This window comes from Ambystoma mexicanum, chromosome 3p, assembly GCF_040938575.1.
Source record: "Ambystoma mexicanum isolate Mex_15411 chromosome 3p, UKY_AmexF1_1, whole genome shotgun sequence".
In the NCBI taxonomy this organism is placed as follows: Eukaryota; Metazoa; Chordata; class Amphibia; order Caudata; family Ambystomatidae; genus Ambystoma; species Ambystoma mexicanum.
In genome coordinates this window covers 1,241,078,154-1,241,100,114 of record NC_090925.1, presented here as the reverse complement: position 1 = coordinate 1,241,100,114, position 21,961 = coordinate 1,241,078,154, and positions in this window count along the sequence as shown.

Sequence of the window (21,961 nt, the reverse complement as noted above, 5' to 3'; positions counted from 1 at the left end):
TACAGGCATCCTAGACCCCCTAAAGTCCTGAAAATGTTATTGGTCCAAAAAATGTGTTAGACACCTCTGAATGTCCCAAAATCATTGGCAGCCTGAAAAAGGCATTAACCCGCATCCTAGACCCCTGAAATGCTCAAAAAAATGTTTGGCCCGAAAAATGCATCCTACAACCCTGAAAGTCCTGAAAATCTTGGCATTCAAAAAGGGCCTAAACGCATCTTAGGCCTCCAAAAATCTAGAAAACTTTGGAGGCCTGAAAAAAGAGTTTAAAGGCATCCTAGACCCCCTAAAGTCCTGAAAATATTATTGGCCCAAAAAATGTGTTAGACAGCTCTGAATGTCCCAAAATCATTGGCAGCCTGAAAAAAGGCATTAACCTGCATCCTAGACCCCTGAAATGTTCAAAAAATGTTTGTCCCGAAAAATACATCATACAACCCTGAAAGCCCTGAAAATCTTGGCATTCAAAAAAGACCTTAAACGCATCTTAATCCTCCAAAAATCTAGAAAACTTTGGAGGCCTGAAAAAGGGCTTTACAGGCATCCTAGACCCCCTAAAGTCCTGAAAATTTTATTGGCCCGAAAAATGTGTTAGACACATCTGAATGTCCCAAAATCATTGGCAGCCTGAAAAAGGCATTAACCCGCATCCTAGACCTGTGAAATGCTCAAAAAAATGTTTGGCCCGAAAATTGCATCCTACAACCCTGAAAGTCCTGAAAATCTTGGCATTCAAAAAAGGCCTAAACGCATTTTAGGCCTCCAAAAATCTAGAAAACTTTGGAGGCCTGAAAAAATAGTTTAAAGGCATCCTAGACCCCCTAAAGTCCTGAAAATATTATTGGCCCGAAAAATGTGTTAGACAGCTCTGAATGTCCCAAAATCATTGGCAGCCTGAAAAAGGCATTAGCCCGCATCCTAGACCCTGAAATGCTCCAAAAAATGTTTTGCCCAAAAAATGCATCCTAAAACCATGAAAGTCCCGCAAAATCTTGGCATTCAAAAAAGGCCTTAAACGCATCTTAGGCCTCCAAAAATATAGAAAACTTTGGAGGCCTGAAAAAGGGGTTTACAGGCATCCTAGACCCCCTAAAGTCCAGAAAATATTATTGGCCTGAAAAATGTGTCAGAGAGTTATGAATGTGCCAAAATCATTGGCAGCCTGTAAAAAGGCATTAACCTGCATCCTAGACCCCTGAAATGCTCAAAAAATGTTTGGCCCGAAAAACTCATCCTACAACCCTGAAAGTCCTGAAAATCTTGGCATTCAAAAAAGGCCTTAAACGCATCTTAAGCCTCCAAAAATCTAGAAAACTTTGGAGGCCTGAAAAAGGGCTTTACAGGCATCCTAGACCCCCTAAAGTCCTGAAAATGTTATTGGCCCAAAAAATGTGTTAGACACCTCTGAATGTCCCAAAATCATTGGCAGCCTGAAAAAGGCATTAACCCGCATCCTAGACCCCTGAAATGCTCAAAAAAATGTTTGGCCCGAAAAATGCATCCTACAACCCTGAAAGTCCTGAAAATCTTGGCATTCAAAAAAGGCCTAAACGCATTTTAGGCCTCCAAAAATCTAGAAAACTTTGGAGGCCTGAAAAAAGAGTTTAAAGGCATCCTAGATCCCCTAAAGTCTTGAAAATATTATTGGCCCGAAAAATGTGTTAGACAGCTCTGAATGTCCCAAAATCATTGGCAGCCTGAAAAAAGGCATTAACCTGCATCCTAGACCCCTGAAATGTTCAAAAAATGTTTGTCCCGAAAAATACATCATACAACCCTGAAAGTCCTGGAAATCTTGGCATTCAAAAAAGGCCTTAAACGCATCTTAATCCTCCAAAAATCTAGAAAACTTTGGAGGCCTGAAAAAGGGCTTTACAGGCATCCTAGACCCCCTAAAGTCCTGAAAATTTTATTGGCCCGGAAAATGTGTTAGACACATCTGAATGTCCCAAAATCATTGGCAGCCTGAAAAAGGCATTAACCCGCATCCTAGACCTGTGAAATGCTCAAAAAAATGTTTGGCCCGAAAAATGCATCCTACAACCCTGAAAGTCCTGAAAATCTTGGCATTCAAAAAAGGCCTAAACGCATCTTAGGCCTCCAAAAATCTAGAAAACTTTGGAGGCCTGAAAAAATAGTTTAAAGGCATCCTAGACGCCCTAAAGTCCTGAAAATATTATTGGCCCGAAAAATGTGTTAGACAGCTCTGAATGTCCCAAAATCATTGGCAGCCTGAAAAAGGCATTAACCCGCATCCTAGACCCTGAAATGCTCCAAAAAATGTTTTGCCCAAAAAATGCATCCTAAAACCATGAAAGTCCCGCAAAATCTTGGCATTCAAAAAAGGCCTTAAACGCATCTTAGGCCTCCAAAAATCTAGAAAACTTTGGAGGCCTGAAAAAGGGGTTTACAGGCATCCTAGACCCCCTAAAGTCCAGAAAATATTATTGGCCTGAAAAATGTGTCAGAGAGTTCTGAATGTCCCAAAATCATTGGCAGCCTGTAAAAAGGCGTTAACCTGCATCCTAGACCCCTGAAATGCTCAAAAAATGTTTGGTCCGAAAAATGCATCCTACAACCCTGAAAGTCCTGAAAATCTTGGCATTCAAAAAAGGCCTTAAAACGCATCTTAGGCCTCCAAAAATCTAGAAAACTTTCTGAGGCCTGAAACAGGGCTTTACAGGCATCCTAGAGCCCCTAAAGTCCTGAAAATATTATTGGCCCAAAATATATGTCATAGAGCACTCAATGCCCCAAAATCACTGGCAGCCTGAAAAAGACATAAACCCGCATCCTAGACCCCTGAAATTCTCCAAAAAATGTTTGGCCCGAAAAATGCATCCTACAACCCTGAAAGTCCCGCAAAATCTTGGCATTCAAAAAAGGCCTAAACGCATCTTAGGCCTCCAAAAATCTAGAAAACTTTGTAGGCCTGAAAAAGGGCTTTACAGGCATCCTAGACCCCCTAAAGTCCAGAAAATATAATTGGCCCAAAAATTGTGTCAGGGAGCTGTGAATGTCCCCATATCATTGGCAGCCTTAAAACGGCCTTAAACCGCTTACCAGACCCCTGAAATTCCCTAAAACATTTTTGGCCTGAAAAATGCTTCCTAAAACCCTGAAAATCCAGAAGAAATTGGCAGTCAAAAGCCTTAAAATGCATTTTAGGCCTCCAAAAATCTAGAAAACTTTGGAGGCCTGAAAAAGGGGTTTACATGCATCCTAGATCCCCTAAAGTCCTGAAAATATTATTGGCCCAAAAAATGTATTTGACAGCTCTGAATGTCCCAAAATTATTGTCAGCCTGAAAAGGGCATTAACCCGCACCCTAGACCCCTGAAATTCCCCCAAAAATGTTTGGCCCAAAAAATGCATCCTACAACCCTGAAAGTCCCGCAAAATCCTGGCAGTCAAAAAAGGCCTTAAACGCATCTTAGGCCTCCAAAAATCTAGAAAACTTTGGAGGCCTGAAAAAGGAGTTTACAGGCATCCTAGACCCCCTAAAGTCCAGAAAATATTATTGGCCTGAAAAATGTGTCAGAGAGTTCTAAATGTCCCGAAATCATTGGCAGCCTGAAAAAAGGCATTAACCTGCACCCTAGACCCCTGAAATGCTCAAAAAATGTTTGTTCGAAAAATGCATCCTACAACCCTGAAAGTCCCGCATAATCTTGGCATTCAAAAAAGGCCTTAAACGCATCTTAAGCCTCCAAAAATCTAGAAAACTTTGGAGGCCTGAAAAAGGGCTTTACAGGCATCCTAGACCCCCTAAAGTCCTGAAAATGTTATTGGTCCAAAAAATGTGTTAGACACCTCTGAATGTCCCAAAATCATTGGCAGCCTGAAAAAGGCATTAACCCGCATCCTAGACCCCTGAAATGCTCAAAAAAATGTTTGGCCCGAAAAATGCATCCTACAACCCTGAAAGTCCTGAAAATCTTGGCATTCAAAAAGGGCCTAAACGCATCTTAGGCCTCCAAAAATCTAGAAAACTTTGGAGGCCTGAAAAAAGAGTTTAAAGGCATCCTAGACCCCCTAAAGTCCTGAAAATATTATTGGCCCAAAAAATGTGTTAGACAGCTCTGAATGTCCCAAAATCATTGGCAGCCTGAAAAAAGGCATTAACCTGCATCCTAGACCCCTGAAATGTTCAAAAAATGTTTGTCCCGAAAAATACATCATAGAACCCTGAAAGTCCTGAAAATCTTGGCATTCAAAAAAGACCTTAAACGCATCTTAATCCTCCAAAAATCTAGAAAACTTTGGAGGCCTGAAAAAGGGCTTTACAGGCATCCTAGACCCCCTAAAGTCCTGAAAATTTTATTGGCCCGAAAAATGTGTTAGACACATCTGAATGTCCCAAAATCATTGGCAGCCTGAAAAAGGCATTAACCCGCATCCTAGACCTGTGAAATGCTCAAAAAAATGTTTGGCCCGAAAATTGCATCCTACAACCCTGAAAGTCCTGAAAATCTTGGCATTCAAAAAAGGCCTAAACGCATTTTAGGCCTCCAAAAATCTAGAAAACTTTGGAGGCCTGAAAAAATAGTTTAAAGGCATCCTAGACCCCCTAAAGTCCTGAAAATATTATTGGCCCGAAAAATGTGTTAGACAGCTCTGAATGTCCCAAAATCATTGGCAGCCTGAAAAAGGCATTAACCCGCATCCTAGACCCTGAAATGCTCCAAAAAATGTTTTGCCCAAAAAATGCATCCTAAAACCATGAAAGTCCCGCAAAATCTTGGCATTCAAAAAAGGCCTTAAACGCATCTTAGGCCTCCAAAAATCTAGAAAACTTTGGAGGCCTGAAAAAGGGGTTTACAGGCATCCTAGACCCCCTAAAGTCCAGAAAATATTATTGGCCTGAAAAATGTGTCAGAGAGTTCTGAATGTCCCAAAATCATTGGCAGCCTGTAAAAAGGCATTAACCTGCATCATAGACCCCTGAAATGCTCAAAAAATGTTTGGTCTGAAAAATGCATCCTACAACCCTGAAAGTCCTGAAAATCTTGGCATTCAAAAAAGGCCTTAAAACGCATCTTAGGCCTCCAAAAATCTAGAAAACTTTGGAGGCCTGAAACAGGGCTTTACAGGCATCCTAGACCCCCTAAAGTCCTGAAAATGTTATTGGCCCAAAAAATGTGTTAGACACCTCTGAATGTCCCAAAATCATTGGCAGCCTGAAAAAGGCATTAACCCGCATCCTAGACCCCTGAAATGCTCAAAAAAATGTTTGGCCCGAAAAATTCATCCTACAACCCTGAAAGTCCTGAAAATCTTGGCATTCAAAAAAGACCTAAACGCATCTTAGGCCTCCAAAAATCTAGAAAACTTTGGAGGCCTGAAAAAAGAGTTTAAAGGCATCCTAGACCCCCTAAAGTCCTGAAAATATTATTGGCCCGAAAAATGTGTTAGACAGCTCTGAATGTCCCAAAATCATTGGCAGCCTGAAAAAAGGCATTAACCTGCATCCTAGACCCCTGAAATGTTCAAAAAATGTTTGTCCCGAAAAATACATCATACAACCCTGAAAGTCCTGGAAATCTTGGCATTCAAAAAAGGCCTTAAACGCATCTTAATCCTCCAAAAATCTAGAAAACTTTGGAGGCCTGAAAAAGGGCTTTACAGGCATCCTAGACCACCTAAAGTCCTGAAAATTTTATTGGCCCGGAAAATGTGTTAGACACATCTGAATGTCCCAAAATCATTGGCAGCCTGAAAAAGGCATTAACCCGCATCCTAGACCTGTGAAATGCTCAAAAAAATGTTTGGCCCGAAAAATGCATCCTACAACCCTGAAAGTCCTGAAAATCTTGGCATTCAAAAAAGGCATAAACGCATCTTAGGCCTCCAAAAATCTAGAAAACTTTGGAGGCCTGAAAAAATAGTTTAAAGGCATCCTAGACCCCCTAAAGTCCTGAAAATATTATTGGCCCGAAAAATGTGTTAGACAGCTCTGAATGTCCCAAAATCATTGGCAGCCTGAAAAAGGCATTAACCCGCATCCTAGACCCTGAAATGCTCCAAAAAATGTTTTGCCCAAAAAATGCATCCTAAAACCATGAAAGTCCCGCAAAATCTTGGCATTCAAAAAAGGCCTTAAACGCATTTTAGGCCTCCAAAAATCTAGAAAACTTTGGAGGCCTGAAAAAGGGGTTTACAGGCATCCTAGACCCCCTAAAGTCCAGAAAATATTATTGGCCTGAAAAATGTGTCAGAGAGTTCTGAATGTCCCAAAATCATTGGCAGCCTGTAAAAAGGCGTTAACCTGCATCCTAGACCCCTGAAATGCTCAAAAAATGTTTGGTCCGAAAAATGCATCCTACAACCCTGAAAGTCCTGAAAATCTTGGCATTCAAAAAAGGCCTTAAAACGCATCTTAGGCCTCCAAAAATCTAGAAAACTTTCTGAGGCCTGAAACAGGGCTTTACAGGCATCCTAGAGCCCCTAAAGTCCTGAAAATATTATTGGCCCAAAATATATGTCATAGAGCACTCAATGCCCCAAAATCACTGGCAGCCTGAAAAAGACATAAACCCGCATCCTAGACCCCTGAAATTCTCCAAAAAATGTTTGGCCCGAAAAATGCATCCTACAACCCTGAAAGTCCCGCAAAATCTTGGCATTCAAAAAAGGCCTAAACGCATTTTAGGCCTCCAAAAATCTAGAAAACTTTGTAGGCCTGAAAAAGGGCTTTACAGGCATCCTAGACCCCCTAAAGTCCAGAAAATATAATTGGCCCAAAAATTGTGTCAGGGAGCTGTGAATGTCCCCATATCATTGGCAGCCTTAAAAGGGCCTTAAACCGCTTACCAGACCCCTGAAATTCCCTAAAACATTTTTGGCCTGAAAAATGCTTCCTAAAACCCTGAAAATCCAGAAGAAATTGGCAGTCAAAAGCCTTAAAATGCATTTTAGGCCTCCAAAAATCTAGAAAACTTTGGAGGCCTGAAAAAGGAGTTTACAGGCATCCTAGACCCCCTAAAGTCCAGAAAATATTATTGGCCTGAAAAATGTGTCAGAGAGTTCTGAATGTCCCAAAATTATTGTCAGCCTGAAAAAGGCATTAACCCGCATCCTAGACCCCTGAAATGCTCAAAAAAATGTTTGGCCCGAAAAATGCATCCTACAACCCTGAAAGTCCTGAAAATCTTGGCATTCAAAAAAGGCCTTAAACGCATTTTAGGCCTCCAAAAATCTAGAAAACTTTGGAGGCCTGAAAAAGGGGTTTACAGGCATCCTAGACCCACTAAAGTCCATAAAATATTATTGGCCCCAAAAATGTGTCAGAGAGCTCTGAGTGTCACAAAATCATTGGCAGCCTGAAAAAGGCATTAACTCGAATCATAGACCCCTGAAATTCCCTAATACATTTTTGGCCCGAAAAATGCATCCTAACCACTGAAAGTCCAGAAACTCTAGGCAGTCAAAAAAGACCTAAAACGCATCTTGGTCTTCCAAAAATCTAGGAAACTTTGGAGGCCTGGAAATTGGGTTTACTGGTATTCTAGACCCCCTAAAGTCCGTAAAATATTATTGGCCCGAAAAATGTGTCAGAGAGCGCTGGACGTCCCAAAATCACTGGCAGCCTGAAAAAGACATTAACCCGCATCCTAGACCCTTGAAATTCCCCAAAAAATGTTCACCATGAAAAATGCATCCTAACCCCTAAAAGTCCAGAAAATATTGGCAGTCAAAAAAGGCCTAAACGCATCTTAGGCCTCCAAAAATCTAGAAAACCTTGGAGGCCTGAAAAAAGAGTTTAAAGGCATCCTAGACCACCTAAAGTCCAGAAAATATTATTGGCCTGAAAAATGGGTCAGAGAGTTCTGAATGTCCCGAAATCATTGGCAGCCTGAAAAAAAGCATTAACCTGCATCCTAGACCCCTGAAATGCTCAAAAAATGTTTGGTCCGAAAAATGCATCCTACAACCCTGAAAGTCCTGAAAATCTTGGCATTCAAAAAAGGCCTTAAATGCATCTTAAGCCTCCAAAAATCTAGAAAACTTTGGAGGCCTGAAATAGGGGTTTACATGCATCCTAGACCCCTGAAATTCCCCCAAAAATGTTTGGCCCAAAAAATGCATCCTACAACCCTGAATGTCCAGAAAATCTTGGCAGTCAAAAAAGACCTTAAAACGCATCTTGGGCCTCCAAAAATCTAGAAAACTTTCGAGGCCTGAAAAAGGGGTTTACAGGCATCATAGAGCCAGTAAAGTCCTGAAAATATTATTGGCCCGAAAAATGTGTTAGACAGCTCTGAATGTCCCAAAATCATTGCTCCAAAAAATGTTTGGCCCGAAAAATGCATCCTACAACCCTGAAAGTCCCGCAAAATCTTTGCATTCAAAAAAGGCCTTAAACGCATCTTAGGCCTCCAAAATCCTAGAAAACTTTGGAGGCCTGAAAAAGGGGTTTACAGGCATCCTAGACCCCCTAAAGTCCAGAAAATATTATTGGCCTGAAAAATGTGTCAGAGAGTTCTGAATGTCCCGAAATCATTGGCAGCCTGAAAAAAGGCATTAACCTGCATCCTAGACCCCTGAAATGCTCAAAAAATGTTTGTTCGAAAAATGCATCCTACAACCCTGAAAGTCCTGAAAATCTTGGCATTCAAAAAAGGCCTTAAACGCATCTTAAGCTTCCAAAAATCTAGAAAACTTTGGAGGCATGAAAAAGGGCTTTACAGGCTTCCTAGACCCCCTAAAGTCCTGAAAATTGTATTGGCCCAAAAAATGTGTTAGACACCTCTGAATGTCCCAAAATCATTGGCAGCCTGAAAAAGGCATTAACCCGCATCCTAGACCCTGAAATGCTCCAAAAAATGTTTTGCTCAAAAAATGCATCCTAAAACCATGAAAGTCCCGCAAAATCTTGGCATTCAAAAAAGGCCTTAAACGCATCTTAGGCCTCCAAAAATCTAGAAAACTTTGGAGGCCTGAAAAAGGGGTTTACAGGCATCCTAGACCCCCTAAAGTCCAGAAAATATTATTGGCCTGAAAAATGTGTCAAAGAGTTCTGAATGTCCCGAAATCATTGGCAGCCTGAAAAAGGCATTAACCCGCATCCTAGACCCCTGAAATGCTCAAAAAATGTTTGGTCCGAAAAATGCATCCTACAACCCTGAAAGTCCTGAAAATCTTGGCATTCAAAAAAGGCCTTAAAACGCATCTTAGGCCTCCAAAAATCTAGAAAACTTTGGAGGCCTGAAAAAGGGCTTTACAGGCATCCTAGACCCCCTAAAGTCCTGAAAATGTTATTGGCCCAAAAAATGTGTTAGACACCTCTGAATGTCCCAAAATCATTGCTCCAAAAAATGTTTGGCCCGAAAAATGCATCCTACAACCCTGAAAGTCCCGCAGCCTGAAAAAGGCATTAACCCGCATCCTAGACCCCTGAAATGCTCAAAAAAATGTTTGGCCCGAAAAATGCATCCTACAACCCTGAAAGTCCTGAAAATCTTGGCATTCAAAAAAGACCTAAACGAATCTTAGGCCTCCGAAAATCTAGAAAACTTTGGAGGCCTGAAAAAAGAGTTTAAAGGCATCCTAGACCCCCTAAAGTCCTGAAAATATTATTGGCCCGAAAAATGTGTTAGACAGCTCTGAATGTCCCAAAATCATTGGCAGCCTGAAAAAAGGCATTAACCTGCATCCTAGACCCCTGAAATGTTCAAAAAATGTTTGTCCCGAAAAATACATCATACAACCCTGAAAGTCCTGGAAATCTTGGCATTCAAAAAAGACCTTAAACGCATCTTAATCCTCCAAAAATCTAGAAAACTTTGGAGGCCTGAAAAAGGGCTTTACAGGCATCCTAGACCCCCTAAAGTCCTGAAAATTTTATTGGCCCGAAAAATGTGTTAGACACATCTGAATGTCCCAAAATCATTGGCAGCCTGAAAAAGGCATTAACCCGCATCCTAGACCTGTGAAATGCTCAAAAAAATGTTTGGCCCGAAAAATGCATCATACAACCCTGAAAGTCCTGAAAATCTTGGCATTCAAAAAAGGCCTAAACGCATCTTAGGCCTCCAAAAATCTAGAAAACTTTGGAGGCCTGAAAAAATAGTTTAAAGGCATCCTAGACCCCCTAAAGTCCTGAAAATATTATTGGCCCGAAAAATGTGTTAGACAGCTCTGAATGTCCCAAAGTCATTGGCAGCCTGAAAAAGGCATTAACCCGCATCCTAGACCCTGAAATGCTCCAAAAAATGTTTTGCCCAAAAAATGCATCCTAAAACCATGAAAGTCCCGCAAAATCTTGGCATTCAAAAAAGGCCTTAAACGCATCTTAGGCCTCCAAAAATCTAGAAAACTTTGGAGGCCTGAAAAAGGGGTTTACAGGCATCCTAGACCCCCTAAAGTCCAGAAAATATTATTGGCCTGAAAAATGTGTCAGAGAGTTCTGAATGTCCCAAAATCATTGGCAGCCTGTAAAAAGGCATTAACCTGCATCCTAGACCCCTGAAATGCTCAAAAAATGTTTGGTCCGAAAAATGCATCCTACAACCCTGAAAGTCCTGAAAATCTTGACATTCAAAAAAGGCCTTAAAACGCATCTTAGGCCTCCAAAAATCTAGAAAACTTTCTGAGGCCTGAAACAGGGCTTTACAGGCATCCTAGAGCCCCTAAAGTCCTGAAAATATTATTGGCCCAAAATATATGTCATAGAGCACTCAATGCCCCAAAATCACTGGCAGCCTGAAAAAGACATAAACCCGCATCCTAGACCCCTGAAATTCTCCAAAAAATGTTTGGCCCGAAAAATGCATCCTACAACCCTGAAAGTCCCGCAAAATCTTGGCATTCAAAAAAGGCCTAAACGCATTTTAGGCCTCCAAAAATCTAGAAAACTTTGTAGGCCTGAAAAAGGGCTTTACAGGCATCCTAGACCCCCTAAAGTCCAGAAAATATAATTGGCCCAACAATTGTGTCAGGGAGCTGTGAATGTCCCCATATCATTGGCAGCCTTAAAAGGGCCTTAAACCGCTTACCAGACCCCTGAAATTCCCTAAAACATTTTTGGCCTGAAAAATGCTTCCTAAAACCCTGAAAATCCAGAAGAAATTGGCAGTCAAAAGCCTTAAAATGCATTTTAGGCCTCCAAAAATCTAGAAAACTTTGGAGGCCTGAAAAAGGAGTTTACAGGCATCCTAGACCCCCTAAAGTCCAGAAAATATTATTGGCCTGAAAAATGTGTCAGAGAGTTCTGAATGTCCCAAAATTATTGTCAGCCTGAAAAAGGCATTAACCCGCATCCTAGACCCCTGAAATGCTCAAGAAAATGTTTGGCCCGAAAAATGCATCCTACAACCCTGAATGTCCTGAAAATCTTGGCATTCAAAAAAGGCCTTAAACGCATCTTAGGCCTCCAAAAATCTAGAAAACTTTGGAGGCCTGAAAAAGGGGTTTACAGGCATCCTAGACCCACTAAAGTCCATAAAATATTATTGGCCCCAAAAATGTGTCAGAGAGGTCTGAGTGTCACAAAATCATTGGCAGCCTGAAAAAGGCATTAACTCGAATCATAGACCCCTGAAATTCCCTAATACATTTTTGCCCCGAAAAATGCATCCTAACCACTGAAAGTCCAGAAACTCTAGGCAGTCAAAAAAGACCTAAAACGCATCTTGGTCTTCCAAAAATCTAGGAAACTTTGGAGGCCTGGAAATTGGGTTTACTGGTATTCTAGACCCCCTAAAGTCCGTAAAATATTATTGGCCCGGAAAATGTGTCAGAGAGCGCTGGACGTCCCAAAATCACTGGCAGCCTGAAAAAGACATTAACCCGCATCCTAGACCCTTGAAATTCCCCAAAAAATGTTCACCATGAAAAATGCATCCTAACCCCTAAAAGTCCAGAAAATATTGGCAGTCAAAAAAGGCCTAAACGCATCTTAGGCCTCCAAAAATCTAGAAAACCTTGGAGGCCTGAAAAAAGAGTTTAAAGGCATCCTAGACCACCTAAAGTCCAGAAAATATTATTGGCCTGAAAAATGTGTCAGAGAGTTCTGAATGTCCCGAAATCATTGGCAGCCTGAAAAAAGGCATTAACCTGCATCCTAGACCCCTGAAATGCTCAAAAAATGTTTGTTCAAAAAATGCATCCTACAACCCTGAAAGTCCTGAAAATCTTGGCATTCAAAAAAGGCCTTAAACGCATCTTAAGCCTCCAAAAATCTAGAAAACTTTGGAGGCCTGAAAAAAGAGTTTAAAGGCATCCTAGATCCCCTAAAGTCCTGAAAATATTATTGGCCCAAAAAATGTATTTGACAGCTCTGAATGTCCCAAAATCATTGTCAGCCTGAAAAGGGCATTAACCCGCACCCTAGACCCCTGAAATTCCCCCAAAAATGTTTGTTCGAAAAATGCATCCTACAACCCTGAAAGTCCCGCAAAATCTTGGCAGTCAAAAAAGGCCTTAAACGCATCTTAGGCCTCCAAAAATCTAGAAAACTTTGGAGGCCTGAAAAAGGAGTTTACAGGCATCCTAGACCCCCTGAAGTCCAGAAAATATTATTGGCCTGAGAAATGTGTCAGAGAGTTCTGAATGTCCCGAAATCATTGGCAGCCTGAAAAAAGGCATTAACCTGCACCCTAGACCCCTGAAATGCTCAAAAAATGTTTGTTCGAAAAATGCATCCTACAACCCTGAAAGTCCCGCAAAATCTTGGCATTCAAAAAAGGCCTTAAACGCATTTTAAGCCTCCAAAAATCTAGAAAACTTTGGAGGCCTGAAAAAGGGCTTTACAGGCATCCTAGACCCCCTAAAGTCCTGAACATTTTATTGGCCCAAAAAATGTGTTAGACACCTCTGAATGTCCCAAAATCATTGGCAGCCTGAAAAAGGCATTAACCCGCATCCTAGACCTGTGAAATGCTCAAAAAAATGTTTGGCCCGAAAAATGCATCCTACAACCCTGAAAGTCCTGAAAATCTTGACATTCAAAAAAGGCCTAAACGCATCTTAGGCCTCCAAAAATCTAGAAAACTTTGGAGGCCTGAAAAAATGGTTTAAAGGCATCCTAGATCCCCTAAAGTCCTGAAAATATTATTGGCCCGAAAAATGTGTTAGACAGCTCTGAATGTCCCAAAATCATTGGCAGCCTGAAAAAGGCATTAACCCGCATCCTAGACCCTGAAATGCTCCAAAAAATGTTTTGCCCAAAAAATGCATCCTAAAACCATGAAAGTCCCGCAAAATCTTGGCATTCAAAAAAGGCCTTAAACGCATCTTAGGCCTCCAAAAATCTAGAAAACTTTGGAGGCCTGAAAAAGGGGTTTACAGGCATCCTAGAGCCCCTAAAGTCCTGAAAATATTATTGGCCCGAAAAATGTGTTAGACAGCTCTGAATGTCCCAAAATCATTGGCAGCCTGAAAAAGGCATTAACCCGCATCCTAGACCCTGAAATGCTCCAAAAAATGTTTTGCCCAAAAAATGCATCCTAAAACCATGAAAGTCCCGCAAAATCTTGGCATTCAAAAAAGGCCTTAAACGCATCTTAGGCCTCCAAAAATCTAGAAAACTTTGGAGGCCTGAAAAAGGGGTTTACAGGCATCCTAGAGCCCCTAAAGTCCTGAAAATATTATTGGCCCAAAATATATGTCATAGAGCACTCATTGCCCCAAAATCACTGGCAGCCTGAAAAAGACATTAACCCGCATCCTAGACCCTTGAAATTCCCCAAAAAATGTTCACCATGAAAAATGCATCCTAACCCCTAAAAGTCCAGAAAATATTGGCAGTCAAAAAAGGCCTAAACGCATCTTAGGCCTCCAAAAATCTAGAAAACCTTGGAGGCCTGAAAAAAGAGTTTAAAGGCATCCTAGACCACCTAAAGTCCAGAAAATATTATTGGCCTGAAAAATGTGTCAGAGAGTTCTGAATGTCCCGAAATCATTGGCAGCCTGAAAAAAGCATTAACCTGCACCCTAGACCCCTGAAATGCTCAAAAAAATGTTTGGCCCGAAAAATGCATCCTACAACCCTGAAAGTCCTGAAAATCTTGGCATTCAAAAAAGATCTTAAATGCATCTTAAGCCTCCAAAAATCTAGAAAACTTTGGAGGCCTGAAAAAGGGGTTTACATGCATCCTAGATCCCCTAAAGTCCTGAAAATATTATTGGCCCAAAAAATGTATTTGACAGCTCTGAATGTCCCAAAATTATTGTCAGCCTGAAAAGGGCATTAACCCGCACCCTAGACCCCTGAAATTCCCCCAAAAATGTTTGGCCCAAAAAATGCATCCTACAACCCTGAAAGTCCCGCAAAATCCTGGCAGTCAAAAAAGGCCTTAAACGCATCTTAGGCCTCCAAAAATCTAGAAAACTTTGGAGGCCAGAAAAAGGGGTTTACAGGCATCCTAGACCCCCTAAAGTCCAGAAAATATTATTGGCCTGAAAAATGTGTCAGAGAGTTCTGAATGTCCCAAAATTATTGTCAGCCTGAAAAAGGCATTAACCCGCATCCTAGACCCCTGAAATGCTCAAGAAAATGTTTGGCCCGAAAAATGCATCCTACAACCCTGAATGTCCTGAAAATCTTGGCATTCAAAAAAGGCCTTAAACGCATCTTAGGCCTCCAAAAATCTAGAAAACTTTGGAGGCCTGAAAAAGGGGTTTACAGGCATCCTAGACCCACTAAAGTCCATAAAATATTATTGGCCCCAAAAATGTGTCAGAGAGCTCTGAGTGTCACAAAATCATTGGCAGCCTGAAAAAGGCATTAACTCGAATCATAGACCCCTGAAATTCCCTAATACATTTTTGGCCTGAAAAATGCATCCTAACCACTGAAAGTCCAGAAACTCTAGGCAGTCAAAAAAGACCTAAAACGCATCTTGGTCTTCCAAAAATCTAGGAAACTTTGGAGGCCTGGAAATTGGGTTTACTGGTATTCTAGACCCCCTAAAGTCCGTAAAATATTATTGGCCCGAAAAATGTGTCAGAGAGCGCTGGACGTCCCAAAATCACTGGCAGCCTGAAAAAGACATAAACCCGCATCCTAGACCCCTGAAATTCTCCAAAAAATGTTTGGCCCGAAAAATGCATCCTACAACCCTGAAAGTCCCGCAAAATCTTGGCATTCAAAAAAGGCCTAAACGCATCTTAGGCCTCCAAAAATCTAGAAAACTTTGTAGGCCTGAAAAAGGGCTTTACAGGCATCCTAGACCCCCTAAAGTCCAGAAAATATAATTGGCCCAAAAATTGTGTCAGGGAGCTGTGAATGTCCCCATATCATTGGCAGCCTTAAAACGGCCTTAAACCGCTTACCAGAGCCCTGAAATTCCCTAAAACATTTTTGGCCTGAAAAATGCTTCCTAAAACCCTGAAAATCCAGAAGAAATTGGCAGTCAAAAGGCCTTAAACGCATCTTAAGCCTCCAAAAATCTAGAAAACTTTGGAGGCCTGAAAAAGGGCTTTACAGGCATCCTAGACCCCCTAAAGTCCTGAAAATGTTATTGGTCCAAAAAATGTGTTAGACACCTCTGAATGTCCCAAAATCATTGGCAGCCTGAAAAAGGCATTAACCCGCATCCTAGACCCCTGAAATGCTCAAAAAAATGTTTGGCCCGAAAAATGCATCCTACAACCCTGAAAGTCCTGAAAATCTTGGCATTCAAAAAGGGCCTAAACGCATCTTAGGCCTCCAAAAATCTAGAAAACTTTGGAGGCCTGAAAAAAGAGTTTAAAGGCATCCTAGACCCCCTAAAGTCCTGAAAATATTATTGGCCCAAAAAATGTGTTAGACAGCTCTGAATGTCCCAAAATCATTGGCAGCCTGAAAAAAGGCATTAACCTGCATCCTAGACCCCTGAAATGTTCAAAAAATGTTTGTCCCGAAAAATACATCATACAACCCTGAAAGTCCTGAAAATCTTGGCATTCAAAAAAGACCTTAAACGCATCTTAATCCTCCAAAAATCTAGAAAACTTTGGAGGCCTGAAAAAGGGCTTTACAGGCATCCTAGACCCCCTAAAGTCCTGAAAATTTTATTGGCCCGAAAAATGTGTTAGACACATCTGAATGTCCCAAAATCATTGGCAGCCTGAAAAAGGCATTAACCCGCATCCTAGACCTGTGAAATGCTCAAAAAAATGTTTGGCCCGAAAATTGCATCCTACAACCCTGAAAGTCCTGAAAATCTTGGCATTCAAAAAAGGCCTAAACGCATTTTAGGCCTCCAAAAATCTAGAAAACTTTGGAGGCCTGAAAAAATAGTTTAAAGGCATCCTAGACCCCCTAAAGTCCTGAAAATATTATTGGCCCGAAAAATGTGTTAGACAGCTCTGAATGTCCCAAAATCATTGGCAGCCTGAAAAAGGCATTAACCCGCATCCTAGACCCTGAAATGCTCCAAAAAATGTTTTGCCCAAAAAATGCATCCTAAAACCATGAAAGTCCCGCAAAATCTTGGCATTCAAAAAAGGCCTTAAACGCATCTTAGGCCTCCAAAAATCTAGAAAACTTTGGAGGCCTGAAAAAGGGGTTTACAGGCATCCTAGACCCCCTAAAGTCCAGAAAATTTTATTGGCCCGAAAAATGTGTTAGACACATCTGAATGTCCCAAAATCATTGGCAGCCTGAAAAAGACATTAACCCGCATCCTAGACCTGTGAAATGCTCAAAAAAATGTTTGGCCCGAAAAATGCATCCTACAACCCTGAAAGTCCTGAAAATCTTGGCATTCAAAAAAGGCCTTAAAACGCATCTTAGGCCTCCAAAAATCTAGAAAACTTTGGAGGCCTGAAAAAGGGCTTTACAGGCATACGAGAGCCCCTAAAGCCCTGAAAATATTATTGGCCCAAAAAATGTATTTGACAGCTCTGAATGTCCCAAAATCAGTGTCAGCCTGAAAAGGGCATTAACCCGCACCCTAGACCCCTGAAATTCCCCCAAAAATGTTTGGCCCAAAAAATGCATCCTACAACCCTGAAAGTCCCGCAAGATCTTGGCAGTCAAAAAAGGCCTTAAACGCATCTTAGGCCTCCAAAAATCTAGAAAACTTTGGAGGCCTGAAAAAGGAGTTTACAGGCACCCTAGACCCCCTAAAGTCCAGAAAATATTATTGGCCTGACAAATGTGTCAGAGAGTTCTGAATGTCCCGAAATCATTGGCAGCCCGAAAAAAGGCATTAACCTGCACCCTAGACCCCTGAAATGCTCAAAAAATGTTTGTTCGAAAAATGCATCCTACAACCCTGAAAGTCCCGCAAAATCTTGGCATTCAAAAAAGGCCTTAAACGCATCTTAAGCCTCCAAAAATCTAGAAAACTTTGGAGGCCTGAAAAAGGGCTTTACAGGCATCCTAGACCCCCTAAAGTCCTGAAAATTTTATTGGCCCAAAAAATGTGTTAGACACCTCTGAATGTCCCGAAATCATTGGCAGCCTGGAAAAAGGCATTAACCTGCACCCTAGACCCCTGAAATGCTCAAAAAATGTTTGTTCGAAAAATGCATCCTACAACCCTGAAAGTCCCGCAAAATCTTGGCATTCAAAAAAGGCCTTAAACGCATCTTAAGCCTCCAAAAATCTAGAAAACTTTGGAGGCCTGAAAAAGGGCTTTACAGGCATCCTAGACCCCCTAAAGTCCTGAAAATTTTATTGGCCCAAAAAATGTGTTAGACACCTCTGAATGTCCCAAAATCATTGGCAGCCTGAAAAAGGCATTAACCCGCATCCTAGACCTGTGAAATGCTCAAAAAAATGTTTGGCCCGAAAAATGCATCCTACAACCCTGAAAGTCCTGAAAATCTTGGCATTCAAAAAAGGCCTAAACACATCTTAGGCCTCCAAAAATCTAGAAAACTTTGGAGGCCTGAAAAAAGAGTTTAAAGGCATCCTAGACCCCCTAAAGTCCTGAAAATATTATTGGCCCGAAAAATGTGTTAGACAGCTCTGAATGTCCCAAAATCATTGGCAACCTGAAAAAAGGCATTAACCTGCATCCTAGACCCCTGAAATGCTCCAAAAGAAGTTTTGCCCAAAAAATGCATCCTAAAACCATGAAAGTCCCGCAAAATCTTGGCATTCAAAAAAGGCCTTAAACGCATTTTAGGCCTCCAAAAATCTAGAAAACTTTGGAGGCCTGAAAAAGGGGTTTACAGGCATCCTAGACCCCCTAAAGTCCTGAAAATATTATTGGCCCAAAATATATGTCATAGAGCACTCAATGCCCCAAAATCACTGGCAGCCTGAAAAAGACATAAACCCGCATCCTAGACCCCTGAAATTCTCCAAAAAATGTTTGGCCCGAAAAATGCATCCTACAACCCTGAAAGTCCCGCAAAATCTTGGCATTCAAAAAAGGCCTAAACGCATCTTAGGCCTCCAAAAATCTAGAAAACTTTGTAGGCCTGAAAAAGGGCTTTACAGGCATCCTAGACCCCCTAAAGTCCAGAAAATATAATTGGCCCAAAAATTGTGTCAGGGAGCTGTGAATGTCCCCATATCATTGGCAGCCTTAATAGGGCCTTAAACCGCTTACCAGACCCCTGAAATTCCCTAAAACATTTTTGGCCTGAAAAATGCTTCCTAAAACCCTGACAATCCAGAAGAAATTGGCAGTCAAAAGCCTTAAAATGCATTTTAGGCCTCCAAAAATCTAGAAAACTTTGGAGGCCTGAAAAAGGAGTTTACAGGCATCCTAGACCCCCTAAAGTCCAGAAAATATTATTGGCCTGAAAAATGTGTCAGAGAGTTCTGAATGTCCCAAAATCATTGGCAGCCTGAAAAAGGCATTAACTCGAATCATAGACCCCTGAAATTCCCTAATACATTTTTGGCCCGAAAAATGCATCCTAACCACTGAAAGTCCAGAAACTCTAGGCAGTCAAAAAAGACCTAAAACGCATCTTGGTCTTCCAAAAATCTAGGAAACTTTGGAGGCCTGGAAATTGGGTTTACTGGTATTCTAGACCCGCTAAAGTCCGTAAAATATTATTGGCCCGAAAAATGTGTTAGACAGCTCTGAATGTCCCAAAATCACTGGCAGCCTGAAAAAGACATTAACCCGCATCCTAGACCCTTGATATTCCCCAAAAAATGTTCACCATGAAAAATGCATCCTAACCCCTAAAAGTCCAGAAAATATTGGCAGTCAAAAAAGGCCTAAACGCATCTTAGGCCTCCAAAAATCTAGAAAACCTTGGAGGCCTGGAAATTGGGTTTACTGGTATTCTAGACCACCTAAAGTCCAGAAAATATTATTGGCCTGAAAAATGTGTCAGAGAGTTCTGAATGTCCCGAAATCATTGGCAGCCTGATAAAAAGCATTAACCTGCATCCTAGACCCCTGAAATGCTCAAAAAAATGTTTGGCCCGAAAAATGCATCCTACAACCCTGAAAGTCCTGAAAATCTTGGCATTCAAAAAAGGCCTTAAATGCATCTTAAGCCTCCAAAAATCTAGAAAACTTTGGAGGCCTGAAAAAGGGGTTTACATGCATCCTAGACCCCTGAAATTCCCCCAAAAATGTTTGGCCCAAAAAATGCATCCTACAACCCTGAATGTCCAGAAAATCTTGGCAGTCAAAAAAGGCCTTAAAACGCATCTTGGGCCTCCAAAAATCTAGAAAACTTTGGAGGCCTGAAAAAGGGGTTTACAGGCATCCTAGACCCAGTAAAGTCCTGAAAATATTATTGGCCCGAAAAATGTGTTAGACAGCTCTGAATGTCCCAAAATCATTGGCAGCCTGAAAAATGCATTAACCCACATCCTAGACCCTGAAATGCTCCAAAAAATGTTTGGCCCGAAAAATGCATCCTACAACCCTGAAAGTCCCGCAAAATCTTGGCATTCAAAAAAGGCCTTAAACGCATCTTAGGCCTCCAAAAACCTAGAAAACTTTGGAGGCCTGAAAAAGGGGTTTACAGGCATCCTAGACCCCCTAAAGTCCAGAAAATATTATTGGCCTGAAAAATGTGTCAGAGAGTTCTGAATGTCCCGAAATCATTGGCAGCCTGAAAAAAGGCATTAACCTGCATCCTAGACCCCTGAAATGCTCAAAAAATGTTTGTTCGAAAAATGCATCCTACAACCCTGAAAGTCCTGAAAATCTTGGCATTCAAATAAGGCCTTAAACGCATCTTAAGCTTCCAAAAATCTAGAAAACTTTGGAGGCATGAAAAAGGGCTTTACAGGCATCCTAGACCCCGTAAAGTCCTGAAAGTTTTATTGGCCGAAAAAATGTGTTAGACACCTCTGAATGTCCCAAAATCATTGGCAGCCAGAAAAAGGCATTAACCCGCATCCTAGACCCCTGAAATGCTCAAAAAATGTTTGGCCCGAAAAATGCATCCTACAACCCTGAAAGTCCTGAAAATCTTAGGATTCAAAAAAGGCCTAAACGCATCTTAGGCCTCCAAAAATCTAGAAAACTTTGGAGGGCTGAAAAAAGAGTTTAAAGGCATCCTAGACCCCCTAAAGTCCTGAAAATATTATTGGCCCGAAAAATGTGTTAGACAGCTCTGAATGTCCCAAAATCATTGGCAGCCTGAAAAAGGCATTAACCCGCATCCTAGACCCTGAAATGCTCCAAAAAATGTTTGGCCCAGAAAATGCATCCTAAAACCATGAAAGTCCAGCAAAATCTTGGCATTCAAAAAAGGCCTTAAACGCATTTTAAGCCTCCAAAAATCTAGAAAATTTTGGAGGCCTGAAAAAGGGGTTTACATGCATCCTAGATCCCCTAAAGTCCTGAAAATATTATTGGCCCAAAAAATGTATTTGACAGCTCTGAATGTCCCAAAATCATTGTCAGCCTGAAAAGGGCATTAACCCGCACCCTAGACCCCTGAAATTCCCCCAAAAATGTTTGGCCCAAAAAATGCATCCTACAATCCTGAAAGTGCCGCAAAATCTTGGCAGTCAAAAAAGGCCTTAAACGCATCTTAGGCCTCCAAAAATCTAGAAAACTTTGGAGGCCTGAAAAAGGAGTTTACAGGCATCCTAGACCCCCTAAAGTCCAGAAAATATTATTGGCCTGAAAAATGTGTCAGAGAGTTCTGAATGTCCAGAAATCATTGGCAGCCTGAAAAAAGGCATTAACCTGCACCCTAGACCCCTGAAATGCTCAAAAAATGTTTGTTCGAAAAATGCATCCTACAACCCTGAAAGTCCCGCAAAATCTTTGCATTCAAAAAAAGGCCTTAAACGCATCTTAAGCCTCCAAAAATCTAGAAAACTTTGGAGGCCTGAAAAAGGGGTTTACAGGCATCCTAGACCGCCTAAAGTCCTGAAAATGTTATTGGCCCAAAAAATGTGTTAGACACCTCTGAATGTCCCAAAATCATTGGCAGCCTGAAAAAGGCATTAACCCGCATCCTAGACCCTGAAATGCTCCAAAAAATGTTTTGCCCAAAAAATGCATCCTAAAACCATGAAAGTCCCGCAAAATCTTGGCATTCAAAAAAGGCCTTAAACGCATCTTAGGCCTCCAAAAATCTAGAAAACTTTGGAGGCCTGAAAAAGGAGTTTACAGGCATCCTAGACCCTCTAAAGTCCAGAAAATATTATTGGCCTGAAAAATGTGTCAGAGAGTTCTGAATGTCCCAAAATTATTGTCAGCCTGAAAAAGGCATTAACCCGCATCCTAGACCCCTGAAATGCTCAAGAAAATGTTTGGCCCGAAAAATGCATCCTACAACCCTGAATGTCCTGAAAATCTTGGCATTCAAAAAAGGCCTTAAACGCATCTTAGGCCTCCAAAAATCTAGAAAACTTTGGAGGCCTGAAAAAGGGGTTTACAGGCATCCTAGACCCACTAAAGTCCATAAAATATTATTGGCCCCAAAAATGTGTCAGAGAGCTCTGAGTGTCACAAAATCATTGGCAGCCTGAAAAAGGCATTAACTCGAATCATAGACCCCTGAAATTCCCTAATACATTTTTGGCCTGAAAAATGCATCCTAACCACTGAAAGTCCAGAAACTCTAGGCAGTCAAAAAAGACCTAAAA